This window comes from Saccopteryx bilineata, chromosome 8 (assembly GCF_036850765.1).
Source record: "Saccopteryx bilineata isolate mSacBil1 chromosome 8, mSacBil1_pri_phased_curated, whole genome shotgun sequence".
Classification (NCBI taxonomy): Eukaryota; Metazoa; Chordata; class Mammalia; order Chiroptera; family Emballonuridae; genus Saccopteryx; species Saccopteryx bilineata.
The window spans coordinates 80,475,736-80,491,497 of NC_089497.1; the positions used below are offsets into that span (position 1 = coordinate 80,475,736).

At 35.7% G+C, this 15,762-nt stretch overlaps 1 protein-coding gene across 6 annotated transcripts in view; it reads right to left on the minus strand.

Annotated features, from left to right (window-relative positions):
- Nucleotides 1-15,762, minus strand: part of NAALADL2 (N-acetylated alpha-linked acidic dipeptidase like 2) — a 1,182,199-nt gene that overhangs the window by 622,513 nt on the left and 543,924 nt on the right. The window lies entirely within an intron of this gene.

Here is a 15,762-nt window from a genome sequence, read left to right on the forward strand (position 1 = left end):
TATAGTATAACACATTGTACCACAAATATATGACATTATATTGGCATAAGTGGTGTTATACCCTTGATCTTTGAGTGAACATACTGGTAGTCTCTCTTTCACAATTATAAATATTTTTTTAACTTACCCAAGGTTGCAAACAACATCTGCTGATTAGACTTAGTTCCGGCAACTAGTGGTTAGCATACCTTGGCATCTCTGGAGTTGAGGATGGGGATGGGATAGGAGATGTTATAAAAGAGACTTAGTCAAATTAATTTGCACTATTGATGTTGGGAGATGAAAGAAGTAATTTTTTTTTATAAACTTACTTTCAATATTACCCTAAATATATATTCTTTATTTAAAAACTTCTGTTTATCTACTACAATTATAAAAGTTCTGTTTGAATTTTTTTCACAGTTATTTAGTTATTTTTATCTGATTTGCTCAAACTGCTTTCTTGCCAAAAGGTGCTGAAAGCTATGAGATTAAAGTATTCCTCTACACTAGATGTGTAACTCTAGGCAAATTACATGTCTTCTCTAGATCTTAGTTTCCTCAACTATAAAATGAAAGGGTTGGAATAAAGTTTGTCTGACTAAGCTGTTTTTGGAAGATGATAGAGTCTCAGTAGGAAAAAGTAGCAGACTCTAGTCCATGAGTTCTAAACTATTATATGCATCAGACTCACAAGGGATCCTGTTAAAATGTGCATGCCCAGAACCCATCCTCAGAATCTTCTTCAGTGAGTTGAGCATAGGACTTTGGCATCAACATTTCAACAACCTGCTCTCCTGATGATTTTGATACACACTAAATCAGGGGTCAGATAAGGTCTTGGATGTGGCTTGCCCCTTAGCCTCAGGTGTCGTTCTATCCAACCGTCCTTTTTATTTGATTTTTTTTTTTATTTATTTGATTTTTTAAATTTGATTTTATAGTTTTCTTTCTTTTCAGCTCTCAGAATGGTGTGGCTACATGTGTCCAATGGGTGTGGCTTTTGTGTCCCAAGGTGCCATCTGTCCGCAAGCCCATTCCCACCACTGCTGCTGCCTTGGGCGGTCAGGCACGGGTGTTGCTGGTGCAGGCCTACCACTGCGCTCACTGTGGTTTCTGCCTCGCCTACACGGGTGGAACTGCCGCACGCATGCCCAGTCTGTAAGCCTTGGCCGACTGGCCTCTGCCTTACCCTTGCAGGCGGGATTGCTTTTGCTCCCCTGGGCCCCAATACTGGGCTGGTTCCTCGGGCTCCACCCCACCCCTGCAGGTGGAACTGCTTCATGCACTTGGGCTGCAGCTGCAGCCCAGCAAACTGGATCGTGCTTCCGCGTCCCACCGCCACCCGCCCTCCGGTGAGCACTCAGCAGTGTGGGGGTGGCATTGTAGCTCAGACCTCAGTACTCAACACTGTATCCCTGACGAGCTTCCTGTTTCTAAGTGACTCTGCTCTGAGCAGCAGGAGAGATTCCGTTTGGCTGGTGACCTGCTTCCCTTTGCTGGTATTGTGGGTTCCAGGAAAAATATTCACTTTAGATTTGGGTAGTGACTCAGCCCAAGGGTTAGGGTGGCTGTCCCTCAAAGTGTTTCTCCTTGTGCCTCTCAGATTACACTCTCTTCTTGCTACTCCAGTCCTCTCAGCTCTCTTCATCCCCCGGAGCCCTGGGTGAGTGGTTGTAAAAGAGGTTTTTTGCACAGACCCTTTAAGATGAATCAAGGTCTGAGAAATCTGTCTCTTTCTCACAAACAGTATCCTGACTTGTTTTATAGCTAAATACTGTCTGTACACCTCTTCTAGGATCTGGGGCTGCAGGCTGAGGCCCAGGATCCTCCCCTATCCAGTAAAACCCCACCACAACACAAGTCTCTCCGAGCCACCACTCGCTCCTGGGAGCTGGCAGCCATGTTTGCATTTCTGCTTTTTCTACCAGTCTCAGTGTGGCTTCTTCAGGGGTCTTTGGTTATAGATTCCTCTTGGTTACCCCAAATTTGGTTTTTCCAGATGATTATTCTTAAAATTAAATTGTAATCCACTTTGGTTCTGGAAGGTGGAAGTTGGAACATCTGTCTAATCTATCGCCATCTTGCTGCCTACCACAACAGTTTTATTATGTAGTCATCCACTGGTGGACACTTGGGTGTTTCCAGATTTGGGCTATTGTAAATGACACTACAGTGAACATGGGGTGCATATCTTCTTTTTAATTTTAAGATTTGGGATTCTTAGGTTATATTCTTAGAAGTAGATAGCTGAGTCATAAGACAGTTCCATTTTTAAATTTTTGAGAAAATGACATACTGTGCCTGCACAATTCCACAGTCCCACCAACACCTAATCCTGATTTATAGGACTGAGCCAAACAGGAAGCTGCCAATAAGAGGTGGCAGAAAGCAGATCTCAGGGGAACCTGAACATTTAAACGAACATCCAGGAAAAAAATAGATAAAAGCAATACTAATTAGATATTTACAATGGCACTTGAGCTCAGCAGAGGTAGCCACAGGATCTGGATTGCCTGTTGTTCCAAAAAGATAGATAAGGGCCAGTCATAGGCAGTGACCCCAACTAGTCTGTGCCAGGCTGCAACCAAGAAGGTCCAGGGAGAGCATATCTAGAGACCAGATACGGAGATCATTAGTATAGGACCTAAGAATCCTTGTTAGAGTAACATCTTAAAGAAAAGCTCCTCATACCTGACCCAGTTACACTATAACCAAAGACCCCTGAAGAAGCCACACTGAGACTGGTAGAAAAAGCAGAAATGCAGACATGGCTGCCAGCTCCCAGGAGCGAGTGGTGGCTCGGAGAGACTTGTGTTGTGGTGGGGTTTTACTAGATAGAGGAGGATCCTGGGCCTCAGCCTGCAGCCCCAGATCCTAGAAGAGGTGTACAGACAGTATTAAGATATCGAAAAAGAAAAAGTGGCTCTACTAGTTAGACCACAATTTGAACAAGCCTGCAAACCACAAACAGAAACAATGGTAAGACAGAGGAACGTAAGCCATATGAATCAACAAGAAAAATCCCCAGAAAAAGACCTGGGTGAAATGGAAGTAATCAAATTACCAGATGCAGAGTTTAAAATAATGAATGTTAGGTGCCTAAGGATCTCAAAGCTACAATGGATGGACTAAATAAACACCTCAATAAAGAAATTATAAGCATCAAAAAGAACACTGAAATCATAAAAAAAAGACAGAAATACTAACACAATATCAGAAATGAAGACTACACTAGAAGGAATTAAAAGCAAGCTGAATGAAGCAGAGGATCGAATCAGCGACTTAGAGAACAAGATTAGCTAAAGCATGAAAGCAGAACAGAAAGAAAAGAGGATCAAAAAGTCTGAGGAAACTCTAAAGAGCTCTGTGACAACATGAAGAGAAACATTATCTGCATAATACGGGTTTCTAAAGGAGAAGAGAAAGAACAAAGAGTAGAGAACCTGCTTAAAGAAATTATAGCTGAAAATTTCCCTAAATTGATGCAGAAAAGAGTCGTGTAGTTCAAGAAGCAGAAAGAACCCAAAGAGACCTATATCAAGACACATCATAACCAAAATACCAAAGCTAAGAGATAAAGAAAGAATACTAAAAGCTTCAAGAGAAAAACAATCACCTACAAAGGAGCTGCCATAAGGATGACATCAAACTTTTCAACAGAAACACTTGATGCCAGAGGAGAATGGCATGAAATATTCAAAGCAATGCAGAACAAGAGCCTACAACCAAGACTTCTTTATCCAGCAAGGCTATTAAAATTAAAGGAGAAATAAAAAAATTCCCAGACCCCCCCCAAAAAAATTAAGGAATTCATCATAACCAAACAAATGCTGCAAGAAATGTTAATGGGCATGCTGTAAACAGAACAAAGTGGCAAAAAAATTTAATAAAAAATAATAGAGATTTTTAAAAAATGGCAATAAGCAACTACATATAAATATCATAATAACCTTAAATGTAAGTAGATTAAATGCTTCAATCAAAAGGCATAAGGTAGCTGAATAGATAAGAAAACAAGACTTGTACATATGCTGTCTACAAGAGACCCACTTCAAAACAAAAGATACACATAAACTGAAAGTAAAAGGATGGAAAAAATATTTCATGCAAATGAAAATGAAAAAAAAAAGCTGGAGTAGCAATACTTATATCTGACAAAATAGACTTTAAAACAAAGACTATAGTAAGAGATAAAGAAGGTCACTACATAATGATAAAGGGAGCAATCCAAGAGAAAGAGATAACCATTACAAATATCTATGCACATAATATAGGAGCACCTAAATATATAGACTCCAATGGACATAAAGGGTGAGATCAACAACAATATTATAATTGTAGGAGATTTCAATATGCCACTAACATCACTGGATAGGTCCCTAAGAAAGAAAATTAACAAGAAAACAGCAGAATTAAGGGACACATTAGATCAACTGGATTTAATAGATATCTTAAGAACCTTTCACCCTAAAGCAGCAGAATATACATTCTTTCAAGTGTTCATGACACTTAAGGAAGGATAAACCACATGTTAGGTCATAAAAAGAGTCTCAACAAATTTAAGAAGACTGAAATCATATCAAGCATCTTCTCTGATCACAATAGCATGAAACTAGAAATCAACTAAACTAGAAAAACTGAAAAATATACAAACCCTTTAAAACTAAACGGTATGTTATTAAGTAACAAATGGGTCAACAATGAGATCAAGAAAGAAATAAAAAAAATTCCTTGAAACAAATGAAAATGAGCATACAACAACTCAAAATTTATGGGACACAGCAAAAGCAGTCTTGAGAGGGAAGTTCATAGCATTACAGGCTACCTTAAGCAAGAAAAAGCTCTAATAAACAATGTAACACTGCAACTAAAATAACTAGAAAAGAACAGCAAGTTAAGGCCAGAAGAATTAGAAGGAAAAAAATAATAAAGATCAGAGTGAAAATAAATGACATAGAAGCTAAAAAGACAATATAGAGGATCAATGAAACCAAGACCTTGTTCTTTGAAAAGGTACACCAGATTGATGAACCTTTAACCAGACTCACCAAGAAAAAAAGAGAAGGAACTGAAATAAATAAAATTACAAATGAGAGTGGAGAAGTAACAACTGACAGCAGAAATACAAAGGGTTGTAAAAAAAATACTATCAAGAACTGTATGCCAAAAAATTAGACAACCTAGGTGAAATGGACAAATTCCTTCACAAATATAATCTCTCAATAATCAATTTGGAAGGATGAGAAAAACTAAATTGACCAATGACAACAAATGAGATTGAAACAGTTATCAAAAAACTCCTAACAAACAAAAGTACTGGGCCAGATAGCTTCACAGACAAATTCTACCAAACATTCAAAGACAAATTAATTCCTATCCTTCTCAAACTATTTAAAAATATTCAAGAGGAGGAAAAACTTTCAAGCTTTTTTTATGAGGTGAGCATAATTCTGATTCCAAACCAGGCAAAAACAACACAAAGAAAGAAAACTGTAGGCCAATATCTCTGATGAATTTAGATGCTAAAATTCTCAACAAAATATCAGCAAACCAGATCCAGCAATACATGAAAAAAATCATACATCATGATCAAGTGGGATTTATTCTGAGGAGGCAAGGCTGGTACAAGTTTCGCAAATCAATCATTGTGACTCATCACATAAAAAAAGGAAGGAGGAAAACCACATGATAATATCAATAGATGCAGAAAAAGCATTTGATAAAATCCAGCACCCATTTATGATCAAAACTCTCAGCAAACTGGGAATACAGGGAGCATACTTCAACATGATAAAGGCCATCTATGACAGATCCACTACCAACATCATATTCTATGGACAAAAGTTAAAAGCAGTCTCCATAAAATCAGGGACAAGGTACTGGTGCACCCTTTCACCACTCTTATTCAACATAGTTCTAGAAATCTTAGCCACAGCAATCAGACAAGAAGAACAAATAAAAGGCATCCAAATTGAAAAGAAGAAGTAAAACTATAAATTTTTGCTGATGATACATTACTGTACATAGAAAACCCTAAAGTCTCAGTCAAAAAACTACTGGACCTGATAAATGAATTTAGCAAGGTGGCAGAATATAAAATGAATACTCAGAGATCAGAGGCATCTTTATATACAAAAATAATCTCTCTGAAAGAGAAATTAAAAAAACAATCCCTTACCCTATTGCAATAATAATAATTAATAATAATAATAAAGTACCTAGGAGTAAATTTAACCAAGGAGGTTAAAGACTTGTACTAAAAAAATTATAAAACATTTTTAAAAGAAATGAAGAAAGATACAAACAAATGGAAGCATATACCATGTTCATGAATAAGAAGAATAAACATCATGAAAATGTTTATATTACCCAAAGTAATTTATAAATTCAATGCAATTCCTATTAAAATACCAATGACATATTTCAAAAAGATAGAACAAATATACCAAAAATTCTTATGAAACCAAAAAAGAACATGAATAGCCTCAACAATCTTGAAAAAGTAGCATAAAGTGGATGGTATCACACTTCCTGATATCAAGTTATACTACCAGGCCATTGTACTCAAAACAGCTTGGTACTGGCATAAGAACAGGCATATAGATCAATGGAACAGAACAGAGAACACAAATAAACCCACACATTTATGGACAATTGATACTTGACAAAGGAGGTAATAGCATATAATGGAGTAAAGATAGTCTCTTTAACAAATGGTGTTGGGAAAATTGGACAGCTACCTGCAAAAAAATGAAACTAGACCACCAACTTATACCATTCACAAAAATAAATTCAAAATAGATAAAAGACTTAAATGTAAGTTGTGAAAGCATAAGTATCCTAGAAGAAAACATAGGCAATAAGCTCTCTGACATCACTCGCAGCAAATATTTGCTGATTTATCTCCATGAGCAAGGGAAATAAAGAATAGGTTGAACAAAAGGGACTGTATCAAACTAAAAAGGTTTTGCACAGCTAAAGAGAATATGAATGAAATAAAAAGGCAAACCACACAGTGGGAGAATATATTCAACAATATGTCTGATAACGGGTTAATAACCAAAGTTTATGAAGAACTTGTAAAACTCAACACTAGGAAGATAAACAATCCAATCAAAAAATGGGTAAAAGAAATGAATAGACACTTCTCCAAAGAGAACATACAGATAGCCAATAGGTATATGAAAAAATGGTCAACATTACTAATCATTAGAGAAATGCAAATTAAAACCACAATGAGATATCACCTCACACCCGTCAGAATGGTGCTCATTAACAAAACAACACAGAATAAGTGCTGACGAGGATGTGGGAAAAAAGAAACCCTCCTGCACTGCTGGTGGGAATGCAGACTGGTGCAGTCACTGTGGAAAACAGTATGGAGATTCCTCAAAAAATTAAAAATGTAACTGCCTTTTGACCCAGCCATCCCACTTTTAGGAATATATCCCCAGAACACCATATCAATGATTCAAAAGAAGAAATGCACCCCCATGTTTCTGGCAGCATTGTTTACAATAGCCAAGATCTGGAAACAGCCCAAGTGTCCATCAGTGGACGAGTGGATTAAAAAGCAGTGGTACATATACACAATGAAACACTATGCGGCCATGAAAAAGAAGGAACTCTTACCTTTTACAACAACATGGATGGACCTGGAAACTATTATGTTAAGTGAAATAAGCCAAGCAGAGAAAAAAAATATCATATGACCTCACTCATTTGAGGATTCCAATTAACAATGTGAACTGAGGAATGAAATAGAGTCAGAGGTGGGATCAAAGGGACCAGAGGGAAAATGGTCAGAGAGAAAGGGGATAAGAGGATGGGATCAGAAAAGGGTAAGAGATTGCCCTGGCCGGTTGGCTCAGTGGTAGAGCGTCGGCCTGGCGTGCAGAAGTCCCGGGTTGGATTCCCGGCCAGGGCACACAGGAGAAGCGCAAATGTGCTTCTCCACCCCTCCCCCTCTCCTTCCTCTCTGTCTCTCTCTTCCCCTCCCGCAGCGAGGCTCCATTGGAGCAAAGATGGCCCGGGCGCTGGGGATGGCTCCTTGGCCTCTGCCCCAGGCGCTAGAGTGGCTCTGGTCGCAACAGAGCGACGCCCCAGAGGGGCAGAGCATCGCCCCCTGGTGGGCGTGCCTGGTGGATCCCGGTCGGGCGCATGCAGGAGTCTGACTGTCTCTCCCCGTTTCCAGCTTCAGAAAAAGAAAAGAAAAAAGAAAAAAAAGAAAAGAGTAAGAGATTGGTAAATTATACACACAAAACACAAAGTTATAGAGAGCAGAAAAGCAAATGCTGGAGATAAGGGGGAGGGCGTTGCAGGAAGGGGGGAAAGGGGTTGTTGTGGGAAACACGGGGGATAGGGGATTCATTCAGGGGACTGTAGAATCTATGTAAACACAATAAATTAAAATAAAAAAATGTATACCTTTGCAAAGAGAACCTCAAACGCGTTTTCAAGGAAATAATTATTTTTTAAGTATACCGCAGCATTCTATCCAACACTTATATTGCAATCTACAGTAAGCATTTATGTTCATATATGGTCATTAACCTATAGGCACAATGTAACCAATATGAAGACTCTGTAATTAAAGTAAAAAAGTATATCAAAATCATTATGGTTATCTGATATTAAATTATATAAGCCATGATTTGAAATAGACTAAACATTTAGAGGTAGACCTATGAATAACAATTACTTTATAGGTGAAATATAAAATCACAGAGTTGGGCAAAAGTAGATTTATAATTGTGAGTACATAAAACGCAAATTTTATTCTTGTTATTATTTATTAATTATTGTATTTTTGCCCCATTCTGTATAAATCAAATAGCGTTTCTTTTTTTATCCTGCAGATGCACAATTTATTTGCATGTTATTATTACGATATTGCTATATTTAATGATTAAGTTAATATTTCTTATAATTTTTTTAACCATAGGTTTCCCCTATTAGAAAAAGGTATATCTGAAGGTAAAGTATGTTATCTTAAATTAGATAAATAACTCAAGAGAACTGAATGAATAATTTCTAGCACTAGGATTCTAAAAACCTAGTATTACAGTATAAATAATTTCATTTGATATGAGAACTGGAATATATATTAGTTTGATGTTTTAGTTTTCCCAGATACCTTTTCTACATGAAAAAAATAATACTTTAAACTATTTTGTGGGATAGGTATGGCAGTACCTGAGATGATGTATTGTAGCAGAAGTAAACCTCTCAACCCTCAATATTTATCTGATGTCAAGCACAGCAGGTTCAGTGCATCGTTATGTGATAAGTAAATTGCTAGAAGCAAATTTGACATTAAGATGATAAACATAGTTATTAACAGAAATCATGGTCTATGGTAATCAGATCCAATAAGCTAATTAATTTTAGCTTCATCACAAAAATTTCTTAAAATTGGAATAACATAAAGTTTAAGTAGCCAATTTCAAATGATTCAAACTTCTATCTCCTATGTGGTAGTCATCAGATGGGTAAGGCCGTGGTGACTGGGATTAAATGTTCTCTCTTTTTTAGAGTTTATTCTGGAAATCTGCATAGGAATGCATTCTTAGACTAGTACCTGTTCAAGCAATCATAATTATGACATTATCAAAATAACTGATTGTTATTTAAAAAATGAAATATACTCAATTTTGACTCCACTAAAGTTATAAATGACTTCAGAAACAAACAAAAAAGTTAGCCTGGACCTCATTAAAATGGTTTCTGCGGATCATGTAGCAGTGAGTTGTGGCAGCAATTTTTCCATAACACCAACACAGTCCCAATATGTTAGGAATTTAGTAGCCAGAGTTGTGTAGATACTGGTCAGCCTCACAAATGAAATAATTTATCCCCTAACAAAGCCCTCTTTTTACACTAAACATTGGGACTTATATAATTTGATTGAAAATATATATGGCCTGACCTGTGGTGGCGCAGTGGATAAAGCGTCAACCTGGAAATGCTGAGGTCGCCGGTTCGAAACCCTGGGCTTGCCTGGTCAAGGCACATATGGGAGTTGATGCTTCCAGCGCCTCCCCCCTTCTCTCTCTCTGTCTCTCTTCTCTCTCTCTGTCTCTTTCTGTCTTCCCCTCTCCTCGCTAAAATGAATAAATTAAAAAAATTTAAAAAAAAAAAAAAAAAAAAAAAGAAAATATATATGTTAAATATGCCAAGTCCTTCAGAAAAGACAAATTTATTGTCTCTTAGATCAAAAAATGATTACAGTACTAATGTGTGATAACATTTTTGGACTTATTCTTTGTTTGCAAATTTTTTAAATTGGTTAAGTGGTATAAAGAGAAAGGTAATAGATAGCTACTATAACATATATTAGCCTGACCAGCGGTGATGCAGTGGATATAGCATCGGACTGGGACATGGAGGACCGAGGTTCTAAATGTGAGCTCGAGCGTGGGCTCATCCAGTTTGGGCGCAGGGTTGCTGGGATAATAGTATGGGATAATAGACACGACCTCATGGTCACCAGCTTGAAGCTCAAGGTCACTAGTTTGAGCCCAAAATCGCTGGCTTGAGCAAGGGGTCACTAGCTCTGCTGTAGACCTCCAGTCAAGGCACATATGAGAAAGCAATCAGTGAACTAAGGTGCTACAACAAATAATTGATGTTTCTCATCTCTCTCCCTTTCTGTCTGTCTGTCCCTCTCTCTGACTCTCTCTCTCTGTCTCTGCCAAAAAAAAAAAAAAATAATTAAGGCTTATCACCTCTATACAATATTAATGCAGAAGTAAGTGAAACTATGCAAAATCTCATAGTTAGCTTTAGGATAGTGTACTCTAAATTCAAATGTAAGAAAATCTTAAATTAAAGTTTAAAGATCATAATCATTTCTGAAATAATCCAAATTCTTCACTGAAGTACTGAGCCTTTACTTAAAACAAGTAAGGCTTGTATTATACCATTTAGCATATAAGATACTCAATTTTGACCACATAGAATAATGGCCATTAAGAAAATGAAATACAAGTGAAAATGCAGTACTTAATAAAATATTATTTTTTATTATTAGTTTTACTAGGGTGACATCAATAAATCAGGGTACATATGTTCAAAGAAAACATGTCCAGGTTATCTTGTCGATCAATTATGTTGTGTACCCATCACCCAAAGTCAGATTGTCCTCCGTCACCTTTTATCTAGTTTTCTTTGTGCCCCTCCCCCTCCCCCTTCCCCTCTCCTTCCCCCCCTCATAACCACCACACTCTTGTCAATGTCTCTTAGTCTCGTTTTTATGTCCCACCTATGTATGGAATAATGCAGTTCTTGATTTTTTCTGATTTACTTATTTCACTCCGTGTAATGTTATCAAGATCCCACCATTTTGTTGTAAATGATCCGATGTCATCATTTCTTATGGCTGAGTAGTATTCCATAGTGATACATTAGCTTACTTTTGAGTGCTTAGAATATTCTAGGGATTATGGTGAGTACTTAACATGTATTATTTTAATTAATATCTACAACAACCTTATGGTGTAGGCAATTTCTTGCTGTTCTTGGAACCATACATAATATCTCAATTTTCAAAATAAATTTAAAATTGGTACTAGATGCTTTTAATACTACTCTATAAATGTAATATTATTATTTTATTAGTATTATATAATTCAATGACCTCAAAATAAGCCTATGCATAAAAATAAATACTAAAGAATGTAAAAATTTATACCATATATAATCCTGTTAGGTCATTATTTATATTTCTTCTGAAGAGTCAAGTTATATTTACTTCATTTATTTATATATGCTTATTCTACAAAACAATTTAAAGAAGTAACTTTAATTTTTGTTTAATTGAGATTCAAATTATGCTACATCTTAGCAACATAATTTTTACTTTTTAATCAAGCAAAAATACAATCTTGAGGGACAATATTTCTGTAATTAATTTATCTAATAAATACATTATCTTCAATTCAGTTTAGCAGATTTGAGAGAGCTGCTATTATTTCATTATTAAATTCATGCCCTCTCTCTTAGAATCTCATTCTTATTCTAAGGGCTTAACAATAATAATAACATTTATTAAGAATTTATGCATGAATTTCCAGAGTTAATATTGGATTCACTTTTATCACTGTTGTAGAGCTTAGAAACAATGACAGCTATAAGACTTCAGAGGGGTTACATAATATTCTAAAGTCACATAACCATCAAGCAGAAGTGCTTGGACTTGAGCTTGTCTCTGCCATCCTTGTATCCTGTCATGTGTGCTTCACTATTTAAACACAAGTTACCCCTTGAACACAGAGCAAATACAGTAGAAAGGAAAGGCTGGGAAATCTATCTACTGCATAAGAAAATTAAATATCAACCAAGCAAAAAAGAAAAAAAAAGCAGAAATATGAAATTATTGCTTAGGATTATCACAAAGCCAAATGGTATTATCAAAACAGACATCTATATTAGTACATCCAAATTATTGCCAAAAAATTAAAATATCTCTAAGCCTTACTCTTTCAGATATTAGAGTAATGTATAATAAATAAAGAACATTGCTGAAACATGTATAATTTTAGGAAGGAAACTAGAAAGAATCAACTGCTAGCTTCCTTCCTTCCTTCCTTCCTTCCTTCCTTCCTTCCTTCCTTCCTCCCTCCCTCCCTCCCTCCCTCCCTCCCTCCCTCCCTCCCTTCTTTCCTTCCTTCCTTCCTTCCTTCCTTCCTTCCTTCCTTCCTTCCTTCCTTCCTTCCTTCCTTCCTTCCTTCCTTCCTTCTTCCCCCCTCCTTCTCTCTTTAATTTTTCTTAGTCTCTCTCTGCTTTTTGTCTCTCTTTCATTTCTTTTTGCTTTTCTTAATGTATACTATAAAGTTTAGTTAGGAGAAATAAAATGCTTGGCACCATTTCTTGTGGTGTCAGACTTGAATACATGGGGATTATTTATGCTGACTAAATATATGCAAAAATGAACCATTCTAATACATGCTGTCCACTGTTATAACTCCATAATATTCAAATGGTCAGTAAATGTAATCAACTTATATTATTATATGGGTATAATATGTAGGTATACTCATTATTTTTCTTTAGGTAATACCAGTCCTTCCTGATTTGTGAGAAACAATTAATTCAAAAGTATAAACACTTAACATTTGTTTCTTACCTCTTGTTTCCCTCCAGGCTCTTCCAAAATATAAACTACTTATATAAACATGTTATGGACTTAAGTGGCAGTGGTTAAGTTGTACACTGGTTTAACAATGCTCAATATATATTCAGCATACATTTATTTCATGAATAAACACAAAACTGTTTACCAGTAGGAAACTATAGAATCATTTGGCTTCCTGAATCATTATAAAGTTTAAAATGTACATAAGAAAAATGAAAAAATCTGCAAATATTTACTGGTATCTTACTATATAACAGTAAATACAGTGTATACAAATTTGTATCCTATAAGACATGGGGCTGATGTGTGGTGTGGACCCAGAAAATGGCCCAACCTTCACATTTCACTGAGATTTATTTGATGTCTAGTTGTCATGGACTACACAGTAATATTTTTTTTGTTATTGCTTTTTTGGTGTGTGAAAATGGCTCTAAAAAAAAGCCAAATGCTTTTATTCCATTTTATAAAATAAATTCCATTCTTGAGTGCTATTCAGCAATTCAGGAATTTGTGAAGATCTTAGAATCTGCTTTACTGTATCTCAGATTGTCAGTGAGAGAAATCTAAGTGAATCCATTATGACATATAAGAGAATATTTTGTCTTACAGCTTGAGGAATTGAAGTACTCTCCCATAAAATAAATTGCTAGAAATAAAAAGTTAAAATAAAGCTTTCCCTCTAAGGTTTGAGCTTAAGGGAACTAGTCCAAGCTGGTCTGGAGAACTTGGTTGGCTCTTCCCTGCAGCATATATTTATATTTAAAAGCCTCTTACAGTTCCTGCTACACAGTGAGGGGGTTTTCTCATCCATCCCCTTCATGGAGACCAAGTTAACACATACATAGTATTTACAATGAAACCAATGAGAGCTCCTCTTTCTTGGCTGCAGACTATTTTTCTACTCATTTAAAAGATAACTTAGGGCCCACAAACAACATTTTAGTCATTATCACTGGTAGGCTGAACTAATCTGTTTCAGATAATGTACCTAGAGCAATGTAACTTTGTTTCCCACTGTCATTTTAAAATACACTTAAAGAGAAAAATTCTTCCCCAAACACCTAATGGAAGACTTCTGATTATTGATAATACAAAATCCAATTTGAGTCAATTGTCTTAACTAAGTAGAATGCCTAGTCCTCCTGTCATGTTCAAAACTCTATTCTTGATTTAAATGTCATCTTCTTGCCCCTCTACCAGATTGGTCTGTTTTAGGAGAATGAGTGAACTGTTTTATTTCTTTTCTCATTCACTAATTGTATTCATCTATAAATTGAGAATAATAGTTCCTGACTAAATAATAGTTAGTGTGAGAATTGAGATGATAATACAAAAAAAGTGTTTCAAAAATTATCTAGTTTGTATTAGTAGCCATGTTACCATGGGGAACAAACATGTATTTTCTACTCCCAGCTTTGGGGACACAGGCCAACCGCAACACAGATACTCCTTTTCTGCTCATTTAGTAGATGCTCAGCAAACTCATCTCTTACTTTTGGGATCTTTAGGTAAATCAGAAACCAGTCTACTATATTCCCCATACTGTGGAGGATATACATTAAGCCCTCCACATGGTTAAATTGAAAGCTCTGTTACCAGGTTTGCTGTGGAACTTAAATTGCTCCAAAATTCCTTTCATAAAATCCTTTCCCCCAAATCTTCAAACCTTTTTCACCTCATATGTGAGTAGATGGTATAATAATACTCTAACATATTTCCAACTTTATCCTTTAAAATACTGGTGTTGACTAACTCATTTTGAAATATCCATTTTTTCTATATTTTAGAATCTATTAAACACTCCAATTAGCATCTCCTCTATCTATCTAATCTATCATCTGTGTATCTATATAATGATCCATCTATCCACCTACCTCCCTACTTTTCAATATATCCTAATTATGCCACATACACATATTTACATACATATTAAAGACTCACCATCTAAGATGAGACTGACTGGGTGCAAATCATGATTTTTATGTAAGTAGCTGTTTGTCTTTGACCTAGTCACTTATCTTCTTTCTGCCTTATTCCCTTCATCCAGTGATAGAAGATAATAGTAGTCTCTACATCAGAAATACAGTTATTGTGAAGGTTAACATGATACACATAAAAAGTGCTTAAAAATATTCAAACCATATTACTAAGAATGTTATACTTCTAAATATCAATAGTATTTTAATGATTAAAAATGCCCTCTTAATAACATCTGTTTGACTTATGAGAATTTCCACATAATTATTCTTTTTTACATTGTAATTGTTTTTTTTTAAATTTCAGCTGTACAAATGTAACATAACATTTCTAATATTTTGTCACATCATTGGTCATCATTGTGTTTATCAACTCTGTTTTATTCCCCTATAGAATATATTCATTGAACTGGAACGACTAGATAAAAATGTGATTATTTTAAGGCATTTAATACATGTTGACAAATTATCCTGCAAAAACTTATATCACTGCATATTATATTTTTATGACCACGTTAAAATTCTAGCAGACATTACTTTCAGTGTAAGGGCATCCTTAGAAGATCATGACAAACAGGCACAGGCTGGTCCCTTATCTCTTTACTAGTGTGCCAACAGATTTCTGAAAACTTTTCAGACCAGACAATTAACAAAGCTTCTATAGCGTTG